The 12,389-nt window shown below is 44.5% G+C and overlaps 1 protein-coding gene and 1 pseudogene across 1 annotated transcript in view; one reads left to right on the top strand and one right to left on the bottom strand.

Moving 5' to 3' along the window:
• Sesn1 (sestrin 1) overlaps positions 1-12,389 on the top strand; it is a 99,850-nt gene that overhangs the window by 38,202 nt on the left and 49,259 nt on the right. The gene's annotated exons all lie outside the window — the stretch shown is intronic.
• Positions 2,563-3,874, bottom strand: LOC130869704 (zinc finger protein 410-like; annotated as a pseudogene).

Genomic DNA, 12,389 nt, shown 5'->3' on the forward strand with positions numbered 1-12,389 from the left:
AGGAGGCAGAGGCAGGTGGATCTCTAATGTAAGGCCAGCCTGGTCTACAGAGTGAGTTCCAGGACAGACAGGGCTGTACAGAGAAACCCTGTCTCAAAAAACAAAGCAAAAAATTGAGATGAGAGTCTCATGTTGCTTAGGATAGACAGCCTAGAACTTACCCTGCCACCAAGGATGGCCTTGAGGTAGATCCCCCTGCTTCTGTCTCTGCCTGTGAGCATCTCTGTACCTGTTTATAATTCTCCACTTTAAAGTTGTTACCTAGGTTTCCGACCAACATCAGACAGACACACAGTGTTCTGTGTCAGTCCTGGGGATTGAACCCACAGCCTCATACATGCTAGACAAATGCTTTACCACCGAGCCAATCCCCCAACATGTAGTTTTATTTTCTTCTTATGCTTGGCATTTGATTGCTATGATGTGACCTTCCTTCTGCAGTAGAACACCAGCTGTCCGTTTGTGGAGCTCTCTTTCTTCTGTCTCTTATAATCCTGTTTTTAAAAAAGTTTTTCAAAATAACTAGTCCATGCTAAATTTGCTCATATACCTTTCTGTATCAGTCCAGAGATGATAGAATTGTTAACACCATGTACCTTTTCTTCTTTATCCTGTTAGTGAGGTAGATTACATTGATGAATTTTTAGACACTGCACCAAGCTTATATAAGTCACTACTAAGTCATTGGCTATAATATTGGTTCTCTTGCTGAATTGTTTGCTAATATTCTTATAAGACCTCTGCATCCATATTTTTTGGGGGGGCTGGGTTCTTTTGTTTATTTTAAAGAAAAAACTGAAACTCCTAATCATGTGATTTTTTTTAACTTAGAAAAAAGCTAAGTAAACAAAACTCATATCATGATTTTTTTACCCCATAAACAAACAACAACAGCAACAACAAAATGACCAAGTGGAGGTGTACAGGATAAGACAGTACCTCAGCCTGGGCTGAGGGGAGAGTCAAATAACTTATGTTTTACGTCCCAGTGGCTGAGTCTTTTACTCTGGTCGCTAAAGAGTGAATGCCACAGTATAATGGGCATCACTCCCTTCTTCAAAGCAACAAGGCATCTTGAAAACTCAACTTCCTGGTAAGGTTCTGTGGTTGAGGTTGGAAGCAGGACGTTGTTCAACCATAATGGAAGGAGTTGGGTCAAGGACGAATACTCTTTTTTGTTTAATTTATTTATTTATTAAAAATTTCCACCTCCTCCCATTTCCCTCCCCCTCCCCCCTCCCCCTCCCCCTCCCTCTCTAGTCCTAAGAAGTCAGGGTGCCCTGCCCTGTGGGAAGTCCAAGCCCCCCCACCCTCCATCCAGGTCTAGGAAGGTGTACATCCAAACAGACTAGGCTCCCACAAAGCCAGTACATGCAGTAGAATCAGAACCCAGTGTCATTATCATTGGCTTCTCAGTAAGCCCTCATTGTCAGCCACATTCAGAGAGTCCAGTTTGATCACATGCTTGCTCAGTCCCAGTCCAGCTGACCTTGGGTCATGCTCAACCTCCTTAGTGATCAGGGAAATGCAAATCAAAACAACTTTGAGATACCATCTTACACTTGTCAGAATGGCTAAAATCAAAAACACCAATGATAGCCTACGCCGGAGAGGTTGTGGAGTAACGGGAACACTCATCCATTGCTGGTGGGAATGCAAACTTATGCAACCACTTTGGAAATCAGTGTGGCGGTTTCTCTGGAAACTGGGAGTCAACCTACCTCAGGATCCAGCAATTCCACTCTTGGGAATATGCCCAAGAGATGCCCAACCATACTACAAAAGCATTGCTCAACTATGTTCATAGAAGCGCTATTTGTAATAGCCAGAACCTGGAAACAACCTAGGTGCCCCTCAATGGAAGAATGGATAAAGAAGGGGTGGCACATATACACTTTAGAGTTCTACTCAGCGGTAAAAAACAATGGCATCTTGAATTTTGCAGGCAAATGGATGGAAATAGAAAACACTTTACTGAGTGAGATAACCCAGACCCAAAAAGATGAATATGGTATGTACTCACTCATTAGTGGATTCTAACCATAAACAAAGGACATTGAGCCTATAATTCGTGATCCTAGAGAAGCTAAAGAAGAAGGTGAACCCAAAGAAAAACATGTATTTATCCTCCTGGATATTGGAAGTAGACAAGATTGCAGGGCAAAAGTTGGGAGCACGGGGGTGGGGTGGGGGTGGGGAGAAAGGAGAGATGGGGAGAGAGAAGGGAGAAGGGGAGGATTGACGAATACTCTTTAAAAAAAAACAGCCACAGTGAAAACCTTCACCAACCTGTGCTTAAGCTTGCATTTGGAGAAGTCCGTCCCACATCTCTGCAGTGAAAAGAGAGGCCGCTATGCTGTCCAGCCCACAGTCACTGCCTCACTGTCCGGGTCACATGGAGGCCGAAGAGAAGCCCCAGGCTTACCTCTTCTCTGCTAGGGAAGATGAACACAGGCAAGTTGAGAGATTCCTTTTAGTTACGGCACCATGTGAGCCTTTTGGATCTGTTCCCGTCATGCACTCTGGGGTCGGGCAGAACTGATCTTCCTGGCGCCAGCACACTCACGTCTGTCTCTCAGTTAAACCTCCCTGGTTTAGTAACTTCTGTGGATTTATCCCAGTTAAGACAGAGACTTTGTAGGCCTGCCTCCCCGACCGTGGGGCTCTTAGGCAGGAGCTGGGGGCTCTTTCAGGCAGCACCTCATCATCAACTGCCAGGATGGAAGTGGTATTTGCTAGACTCAAGGACTCTCCACCAAGGCCAAAGGGGTTGGGTGGGGAGTCACAGCCACCAGACTTTTACTGAGTGCTGAAGCGTCTTCAGGCAAACTACTCTCCTTCCTCACTCAGAAGCTTGTTCTGTTCTTGACTCCCAGTTGTCCCCAGCTACAAGTGATCCTTTCGAGTACACAGTCCTGGCCCCATTCCGAGAGAAGGCCTTCCCACAGACTTGGCACGGGTGAGGTTTCTCTCCTGAGTAAACTACCAGATGTTTTCGGGGCTTGACTGCTTAGCAAAGGCATGGCCACATCCCTGGGCCTCACAGAGGAAAGGCTTCTCGCCCGTGGGGATGTGACAGTGGTTTTTCAGGCTCAGCTGTGGTGAACTGCTTACCACACACAAACTCTGGCGCATAAGGGGTTTCTCCCCATCGTGTGTCCTCGTGTGCACCAGCAGCCTCTAACTTCTGCAGGGCAGATGAAGGAGTGCTCACTTCAAGGTGCTACCTGAAGTGATCTGGCCACACAAACACGTGGTCACAGCCTTCAGCTGTGCCCTCGAGCTTCTCTTCCACTTGGGGAAGGGGGCCAGAATCTTTGGGTTGCTGCTCACCGGACCCAAAGTGGACATTTTCTCCATTGCTGCTGGGTTTTGCATTGTTTTGGCAATGCAGCCGTCAAACTTCCAGGAGCCAATTCCTGAGCCCAGAGGAACCATGGGATACCACTCTCTGCTCTCACCAAAGAGGAAGTTGTTTCTGAATCTCTGGCTCATCCTGCAGGAACACTGAGTGCTCAACCGAACGAGTCAGGCTCTTGTTAGGTTACTAGTGAAAGAAGTGCTGTCACGTGACCGTAGATCTTGCAGCGAGGTAGACAACTCTGGAGTGGACAAAACCTTTGGGGACTTCTGTATACTCTGAGCATTGTCTCTTCTCTGTCTGGGATCACTCATCTGAAAGCACCTTAGACCAGCAGAAGAAGGGATGGATCTCCTTGGAGGAATTAGTAACCTTCTGCATTCTGAGGCCTTGGTCGCCGGAAGGAGGGATAAACAAGCGACAACTTTAGTTCCTGATCCTACTAGCCCTTGTCCCGGGCTGAACAAACTGAACCAAGAGCTCTGGTCTGGATTCTCACTCATCTGATAACATTGACTCAGCTTCCGAAATCCTGTTCAGGGGTTCAGATCTAATTCAGACTCGCTGACACCTTCCTGTTAGACTCACGTCCTTTTAATACACGGGCTTTTCCTGTAAGGTGTTGAACTCGATTGTAATCAGTTTAACCTCCCAGGCCAGGGCAGCTGGCTCTGTCAGTCAGTCCTGAATTCTGCCCACACCTACCATATTCATAAGGGATGTTTTCCTGCCCTTCCCCACCTCTGATGGCTTAACTTTAGAAAATGAATTGAGAAATATTACCTCCTCTTGTTTTTTTTTTTTTTAAAGATTACATAAGATTGATATTCATTCCTTTTTAATAAAATTACAGTGAACCCATCTGGACTTGAAGAGTTCTTATGAAAGATTTTATTTTAATCCCAAATTCAATTTTCTTAATAGTCTTTGACCTTGAGCTGGTTGTTTTTTGTGACCTTGACACTAACTAGAGTCATCTGAGAACAGGGAACCTCAATTTTGGAGCTGTCTCCATCAGATTGGACTGTGAGCATGTCTCTGGGCATTTTCTTGGTTAAGGGTTGATGTGAGAAAACCCAGCCAACTGTGGGAGGTGCACACCTAGCCTGGTGGTCCTGGGAAGTTTACTAAACGTAGCTGAGCGTGAGCCTGAGAACTAGCCAGTAAGCCAGCTCCTCCGTGGCTTCTGCTGAGTGCCTGCCTCCAGGTTCCTCCACTTCCCCCAGCGATGGGGTGTGATGGGGAAATGTTAGCCAAGTAAACCCAGCCTCCCCACGCTGGATTTAGTCCAAGTTGCTTTATCACCATGCAGAGGTGCAGATCAACTGGTACAGTTACCCACTTCTATAGAGGCGATGTGGAGGCACCGGAAAGGAAGGTGACCACCCCATGTCAGAGCTGCTGCCTGCTGCAGACGTCTCAGCAGCCTCAGGAGGAGCGCAGTGGGTGCAAGGATCAGGCCCTTCACACACACACACACACACAAACATAAACACACACACAAATACACACTCCCCGTCAGCTGTCAGGTACCAGCAGCAAGAACCCCAGATCCGGCTTGGAATTGTATATATCCCATTTCTGACCCGGCCTCAAGGCCCTCTAAGATCCTCCCAAGAGACCTATTGGATTTGAGGACAGCCTTCCCCACAGTTTCCCTGCCTGGTTCCCTGTCTGTTTGAGATGACCCCTGATGGGAGGAGCTGGCTGTGCCTGCTGCCTGCTCATGGCAGATGGCTTCTCTTGACCTGAAATGGAACCACAAACCGACACTGCATTTTAGACATTTTTAAAGGCCCTTGTGTTAAAGGCATGGTCTGCAGGGGCGCTGTTACCTGGGTTTGGGTGGGAATTGACCCAGCTTGTCTTATTTGCAGACTTTCCGTCATTCTCTGTCTCTGTCTCCCCCCCCCCACCCCTCTCTCTCTCTCTCTCTCTCACACACACACACACACACACACACACACACACACACACAGAGTTTTCTTTTGAAGATCCAACACTTGATTTGACTGGTTTTCTCGTTTCTGTTTCTGATTCTGATTGCTTATTATTACTATTTTTTCCCCTTCATCTTGCTTCTTGGTTCACATTGCTTTTTCTTGAGACTGGCAGAGTAGAAGTCTTTTTGTTTTGTTTTTGACATTTCTTTCCTCTGGCACACGCACGCAGCTGTAAATTTCCTTCCGCTCTCACTGTCTCACTGTGCCACCCAGATGTCGCCGCATCTTCATTTTTGTCCAGTTTGTTGTATTTTTACAATTTCTCTCAGTACTTCCTATTTTACCCACCACAATATCTGTCAGTGCAATACGTGTTGCCAGATGAACTCAGGTTCCTTTTTCCTGTTGACTGTTACTTGTTTTGAGTTTGGTTTTGTATGGATAGGGCATAATTCTATGATTTTGGTGCCTTTAAGGTTATTCAGGGCTGGGCCCCTGACCTCCATCCCGTCCTTTGCCCTCCCTCAGGGTCACTTGAAATATTTCCTCTGTGTTCTTTCAATGCCTTACAGGCAGTGGCACTAACTCATTCTTGTCCAGTTCTCAAATGTGATTTGGGAAACACAGAAGGAGAGGAAGTCTTGTTGGTTGAAAAGCGTTTTTGCTTGGCCTGTTCTTTTCTCGTTCCCAACGTTCAGGGCTCACTCTTCCAGTCTTCCTTTTGTTTAAGGATGTCATTTAGCCCATCTTTCCAAGTGGATCTGCTGGCAAGAATTTGTTTCGTTTTTTGTTCCCCCTTAACCTGAGAGTGTTTTTTTATCATTCTTGAAGGATGTTTTCATGGGATATGGAATCATGGATTGACAAGATTGTTTTCTTCAACACTTAAAAAGCTAAACAACTTCCTTCCGACCTCTGGGCTTATGAGCTCGTGCCTCACAAGTGAGTGGGTGATCAGGTGTCATTTCCTTCACTGTTTTCACGATTTCTTTTTTCTGTTTTTTCAAAAGTGACTGATACATCTGAGTGTTGGATTCATTCTAACAGTTTTGAGTTCACCCTAGATTTTTGTGATGCCTTTACTATATCTGGGATGCTCAGCCATCATTTCAGGTGCTCTTGGCCCTGACATCTTTCTCCTTCTGGGATTCTGATGACAAGAATGTTATATATTGTGGTAGTGTTGTGGGAACCTGAGGTGCTGCTCACTGGTTGTTGTTTTGTTGTTGCTTTCTTCCTGTTGCTCAGAAGGCTCTGCTGCTTTATCTCCCAGTGCACTGACCCCTCCGCCTGCATCGGCATTCAGCTTCGGGGTCTCCGCTGAGGCTTTAGTTCCCATTTCTTCCCAGCCTTTAAACATACTTCCTGGTGTATCTGCCTGATGGCTGCTTTAAAATACTTCCAGCATCTACATAGTGTCCACTGGCATATAGAATATCTCTCATGCAGCAGATAGCATATACATCGTGTCCACTGGCATATAGAATATCTCTCATGCAGTAGAAGACAGCATATACATTGTGTCCACTGGCATATAGAATATCTCTCATGCAGCAGACAGCATATACATTGTGTCCACTGGCATATAGAATATCTCTCATGCAGCAGATAGCATTTACATCGTGTCCACTGGCATATAGAATATCTCTCATGCAGCAGATAGCATATACATCGTGTCCACTGGCATATAGAATATCTCTCATGCAGCAGACAGCATATACATTGTGTCCACTGGCCTATAGAATATCTCTCATGCAGCAGACAGCATCTACATTGTGTCAATTGGCACATAGAATATATCTTATGTAGTATTCTAATATCCAAATACATCCGTATTCAAAATTCATATAGTAATTTTCCACTGACGCTGTCCTGTGGGATGTTGATATGGGAAACTCTGGATCTAAGTATTCTGTTATAGTCTGCTCTTTTTCTGACTCTTCTCTGCAGGAGAAGAAGCTATTAACCTTGTTTTGGCCAGAAAAGGCAGAAGTTCTGGCTTCTGGTTTGGTCTTTGTGTGTTGGGGGAACTCTTGGTTACTCTGGACAAGAGTGCAAGTTTCAACTCTCTGCTGGGCCCCCAGCGATACCTCCTTGTCTAGAAGATTCCTGAGTGCCTTTGTGCTGTCCCCACACTGTCACAGGGTAGAGGCGGCCTCATCAGCTCTGGCACTGGCAGGAGTCCTGACACTGCCTAGGCCTTTTCATCACCACCACCCAGGCAGGGAGTGGGAAGGATGTGTCTTCTGGGTGCTCGTGGAAGGCCAAGCTTCTGGTGTAGTTTTCTCCACTGGGATGGTGAGGAGTGAGGACTGCCATAAGCCCTAGAGAACGAAAGTGCTAGCACCCGACTGAGGTCCGGAGCTCTTATTACTTCTTCGCAGTGATGGAAGTTTACATTCCCCACTTGGCCTTTGCTGGTATTGGTGTGGGTAGGGCCAGAGTTGTTTTGTTATTGTGATGGAAGGGATGACATTCGACCTCAGGAGAGTGACTAGTGTCTAAAAATGCTCTGTCTTGCTAGACTATTCCCTTCTGGTCCTTTGGATAGAGAAAGCAAGCTTTTGTATTTCTTTTCTAGAATGACTTCTCTACAACATTGTTATTAAAAAAAAAAAACTTTGCAAATGGATCTTTTTTGTTTTTGTTTTTGCTTTTTGAGACATGGTCTCACTGTGCAGCTCTGGCTGTCCTGGAATTCTCTCTGTAGACCAAGCTGGCCTCAAACTCACAGAGATCTACCTGCCTCTGCCTCCCAAGTACTGGGATTAAAGGTGTGTGCCACCACATCCAGCCTCCAATGGATATTAATTTCAATTTCTGTATTATTTCAGTTTTTTTGTGAGGAAAACACAGACAAGTCAAATGCTCGCAGCTATATTATCTTTCTGGCTCCTCATTTGCTATGTATGTATGTTTAATAAAACACATCTTAGGTATCAAATCCTCCCATTTTCACTGGCACTTAAATACTCATCTATATTCTAAATTCATACAGTTAACTGTATTCCAAAAGGCATACATGGGCTTTTGAGTATAAGGACATTATATGCTTGGAAAATTATCAATTATATTCATTAATTATACCTGAAGTTTTTCTTACTGCTATTTGAAAGGTCATTTCTCAATGCTATCAGGATCATTTTAAAGAAGTTTAATATTTAAGGAATTATGATATGTTTTAATCCTATGATTCTGATTTAAGTAATCAATACTGCATTAATCTCTATATTCTTAAATTCTGTACACTTAGTAAAACATTTGGAATCATTCACATGTTGAAGATGAACCCTGTCATTGCCACACCTTCTGGAATTTATCATTGTTCTGGAAACTTCTGCCCTTCGTTTCTTCAGAACCCTTCCTTGGCTTACTAGTCCGCAACACAAGTCTCTGTTTAAGTGGGTTTAGCAGGCTAGCTGAGCTCTTGGAAAAGAGAGATAGTAAAGAACTATACCGGCTCTGCAAATTGAGAATGCGCCGTTTAAAATGTATTTGCCACCGAGACGGCTAACGGCACATTTGCTTTTAAAGTCTTACAGTGGAGGAGGCAACTCCAGTGACCCCTGCTTTACGTGGCCACTGCAGCGGACACCTAAATGCCATTCGCTGGAGTCGCTGAAGAGTCCTTGGGTGTTTGCCTAAAAACTAACAGTGGAAAGCTAAAATGATAAATTCATAACAATTTCCCCATACTTAATAAATCAAAAGCCCAAATGTTACAATCAGCTTCTCATCCCGTCTCTACCCTGTTCTTCCTCCCACCCTCGCTCTCATAGATCTGTTCATTAACTTAAAAAAATTGTTGAAACATAGCAGCTAAATTCTTCGGGGAAAGATAGGGATAGTTTTCATCAGTGCTTCCACTCGAAGGCCAGCGGTCCCAGGATCTCTAATCCCTGAGCTGGAGTTTCCTTGCTGTCGAGATAATGCTTGTATCAATAGGCCGTGTGTTTCTACTTAGCTGCTTTCCCCTGAGGTGAACTCAGTCCAGGCCCTGGCTGTCCTCCCTTTCACACACACACAAGATCCCAGCCACAGCCCTGAGTGTGTGGCTCTGACATAACCCTCAACTGTGCTTTCCAACCTGCTGCCTTTTCAGATTGGAGGACACAGTAATTCCCTGAACTAGCTCATCTTCTGCATGAACAAAACTCTAGTTAAGGTGAAAGAAAAATCAACAAGGTTTTTGTAAAAAGTGAATGGGTGTCCAAAAAAAAAAAAAAAAAAAAAAAAAAAAAAAAAAAGCAACATCATCATCAACAACAAAAACTCCTAATTGAATTGAAACTTTGTTCATTCATGAAAATATTTGGTTTGGGGTCTACAAGGTTCAAATCTGCAAATGTAAGTCATCTATATATCATTGGATGAGTTAGGATTTTTTTTTTTTTTTTTTTTTTTTTTTTTTTTTTGGTTTTTCGAGACAGGGTTTCTCTGTGGTTTTGGAGCCTGTCCTGGAACTAGCTCTTGTAGACCAGGCTGGTCTCGAACTCACAGAGATCCGCCTGCCTCTGCCTCCCAAGTGCTGGGATTAAAGGCATGCGCCACCAAGTTAGGATTTTTGCCCGGCAAGTTAGGATTTTTTAACGCTAGTTATAGGACTGTGACCCCTTGACCTGCAGTCGCTGTGCTTTTTAGAGCAAAGCTCAATACTTCCTGGCCTGGCTCACCAAGAAGAATCACAAGGCAGCTCTGTAAGCCTCCCGTTTCTTCTCTTCAGTTCTTTAAATGAAGCTAAATTTCAAACGGTTAGTGGTGATAGAGTGGCGGCACTTGGACATCAATATGACTTTCTGCAAAACTGAAAGAGAGTCATCAGCTCTTGCCATGTTTGGACATGCACCTAGTCATGAGCTACGGTGACTTCATGACATTCTGCGGCCTGTGCCATCCCTACACACTGAAAATAACAGCAGCTCTTATCTGGGTTACACTCTCTCCGCCCTCTGTGGAAATCCCTTGTTGCTCTGCAGTATTGAGCCTGCTGGCTTTCTGCTCAGAACCTGCTCTTGGGAGCTGACTTCTCCAATAGACACATTCCTCAGGCATCCGACATAGGCAAACATTTGTTCTTGCTTATCAAAATTTTCTAATGTGGTGCTTAAGATACTTTTGATATAATTCCATCCTGTGTCCCAGTCAGGGAAGTGTCTGCCCTTGGTGAATGAGAATCAATTCTGCTTTATTCCTCTTGGACTGAGTTCCTCCGTTTCCCATGGAGTAAACATCTCACGTGCTCTCTTGTCGTGGCTTTGGTTTGGTTTTGGTTTTGGTTGTTTTGAACAGCCTTGGCCGTTCTTGAACTCACTGCGTGAACCAGGCTGGCCTGCCTCTGCCTCCTGGGTGCTGGGATTGAAGGTGTGGCCACACCTAGCTCTTTGTTTCTGAGCAAAGCCAAGGACTCTAACTTAAAGCTAGGTTGTCTGTCCACAAAGCTTTGGCCTTGAAGTTTCTAAACCGTGGTTTGTGACCCAGTTCTCAAGATTAGCTGTGTACACACGTTGTTCTTTTCAACATTCACCTTACACGTAGCTCATTGACTGTTTTAATCTATTTTGCATTGCTGAAACAACATGCCCGAGATTGGATTACTAAAATGGAGAGGTTTATTTAAGGTCAGGTGTATATCTCTAACACTTTCCAACATCACTAAACAAATATTTTTAGCTCGCCATTCTGGTGACTGGAGAATCTAAGCAGGACGGAGGCAGTGTCCTGGCTGAGAAGTGGGTGGAGACACAGCCAAGGCGTGGATGGAAAGAACAGGAGAAACAAGCCCCATCTTCTTAACAATTCTCTCCCTTGTTGACGAAAAGTTACAGGAGACCCAGTTCACTCCCACAAAAGGTTTAGTTCACTCACGGAGGTGGAGCCCCATGACCTAACCACTTCTATTAGGTCCCGCCTCTTAGAGGTTCCAGCTGCCACACTGGGGACCAGGCTCCCGGCAGTCACCCTTTGGAAGCTAAGCCACACGCCCAGACCGTAACACTGAATTTCTCTTTACAAGATTCTTTTTGCTTGTTTTTTTCAATACAGGGTTTCTCTGTACAGCTTTGGTGCCTGTCCTGGAACTAGCTCTTGTAGAACAGGCTGGCCTCAAGCTCACAGAGGTCCTCCTGCCTCTGCCTCTCTAGTGCTGGGATTAAAGGTGTGTGCCACCACCACCTGGCAACATTTTTTTTTAAATAGGAGATAGCTATAGGCTTTCTTGAGCCTCAACTGAATATGTAAAGGAAAAATAATTACATACCTAATTTTACCCTTGATTTCTGAGTGGGGATTTGGTTGATGAATGTGTGTATGTGTGTGTGTGTGTGTGCATGTTTCAATTGCTTTTAAATAATAGCAATTTAGAAACCATATTTCTAAAAAGTGGTTATTTAACTCTGGCCAATTCTGATGTTAGCTCTGATTTTGTAAATGGTTATCCACATCTGTTAAAAAAAAAACACAAAAAACTCCAACTACATAGTAAATATATTGATTGTTGTGAGATATTTTACTCTTTCGTCTTTTTGAGCTCCCAAGCAAATCACCCACAGAGGTTTATTCTTTCTTATAAAAGCCTGGCCTTAGCTTAGCTTGTTTCTTGCCAGCTTTTCTTAAATTATCCCTTCTACCTTTTGCCTCTGGGCTTTTTCCTTCTCTTACTCCTGTGTGTCTTTCTTTCACTCTTACTTTGTGGCTGGCTGACCCCTGACATCCTCCTCCCCTTGTTCTGTCTTGCTGTGTCTCCTCATCCAGATTTCTCCTTCTGTTTCTCCTCTCTGCCCGCCAGACCCGCTTAGCCTTGCTCCTGACTCGCTATTGGCCGTTTAGCTCTTTATTAGACCATCAGGTGCTTTAGACAGGCAAAGGATCACAGCTTCCCAGACTTAAACAAATGCAGCATAAACAAAAGCTACACAACCTTTACATCACTTAGCAAATGGTCCATAGCATAAACAAAAGTAACAAACCTTAAGATAATTCCCTGACAATCGATGTTACATTTATGCACTTAACCTGTTTCTCAATATTGTCGTGTATAGAATGAGAATATCTGTACTTAGATACTCTAAACTCCTCGTTTCCATCAG

Source organism: Chionomys nivalis, chromosome 2 (assembly GCF_950005125.1).
Source record: "Chionomys nivalis chromosome 2, mChiNiv1.1, whole genome shotgun sequence".
In the NCBI taxonomy this organism is placed as follows: domain Eukaryota; kingdom Metazoa; phylum Chordata; class Mammalia; order Rodentia; family Cricetidae; genus Chionomys; species Chionomys nivalis.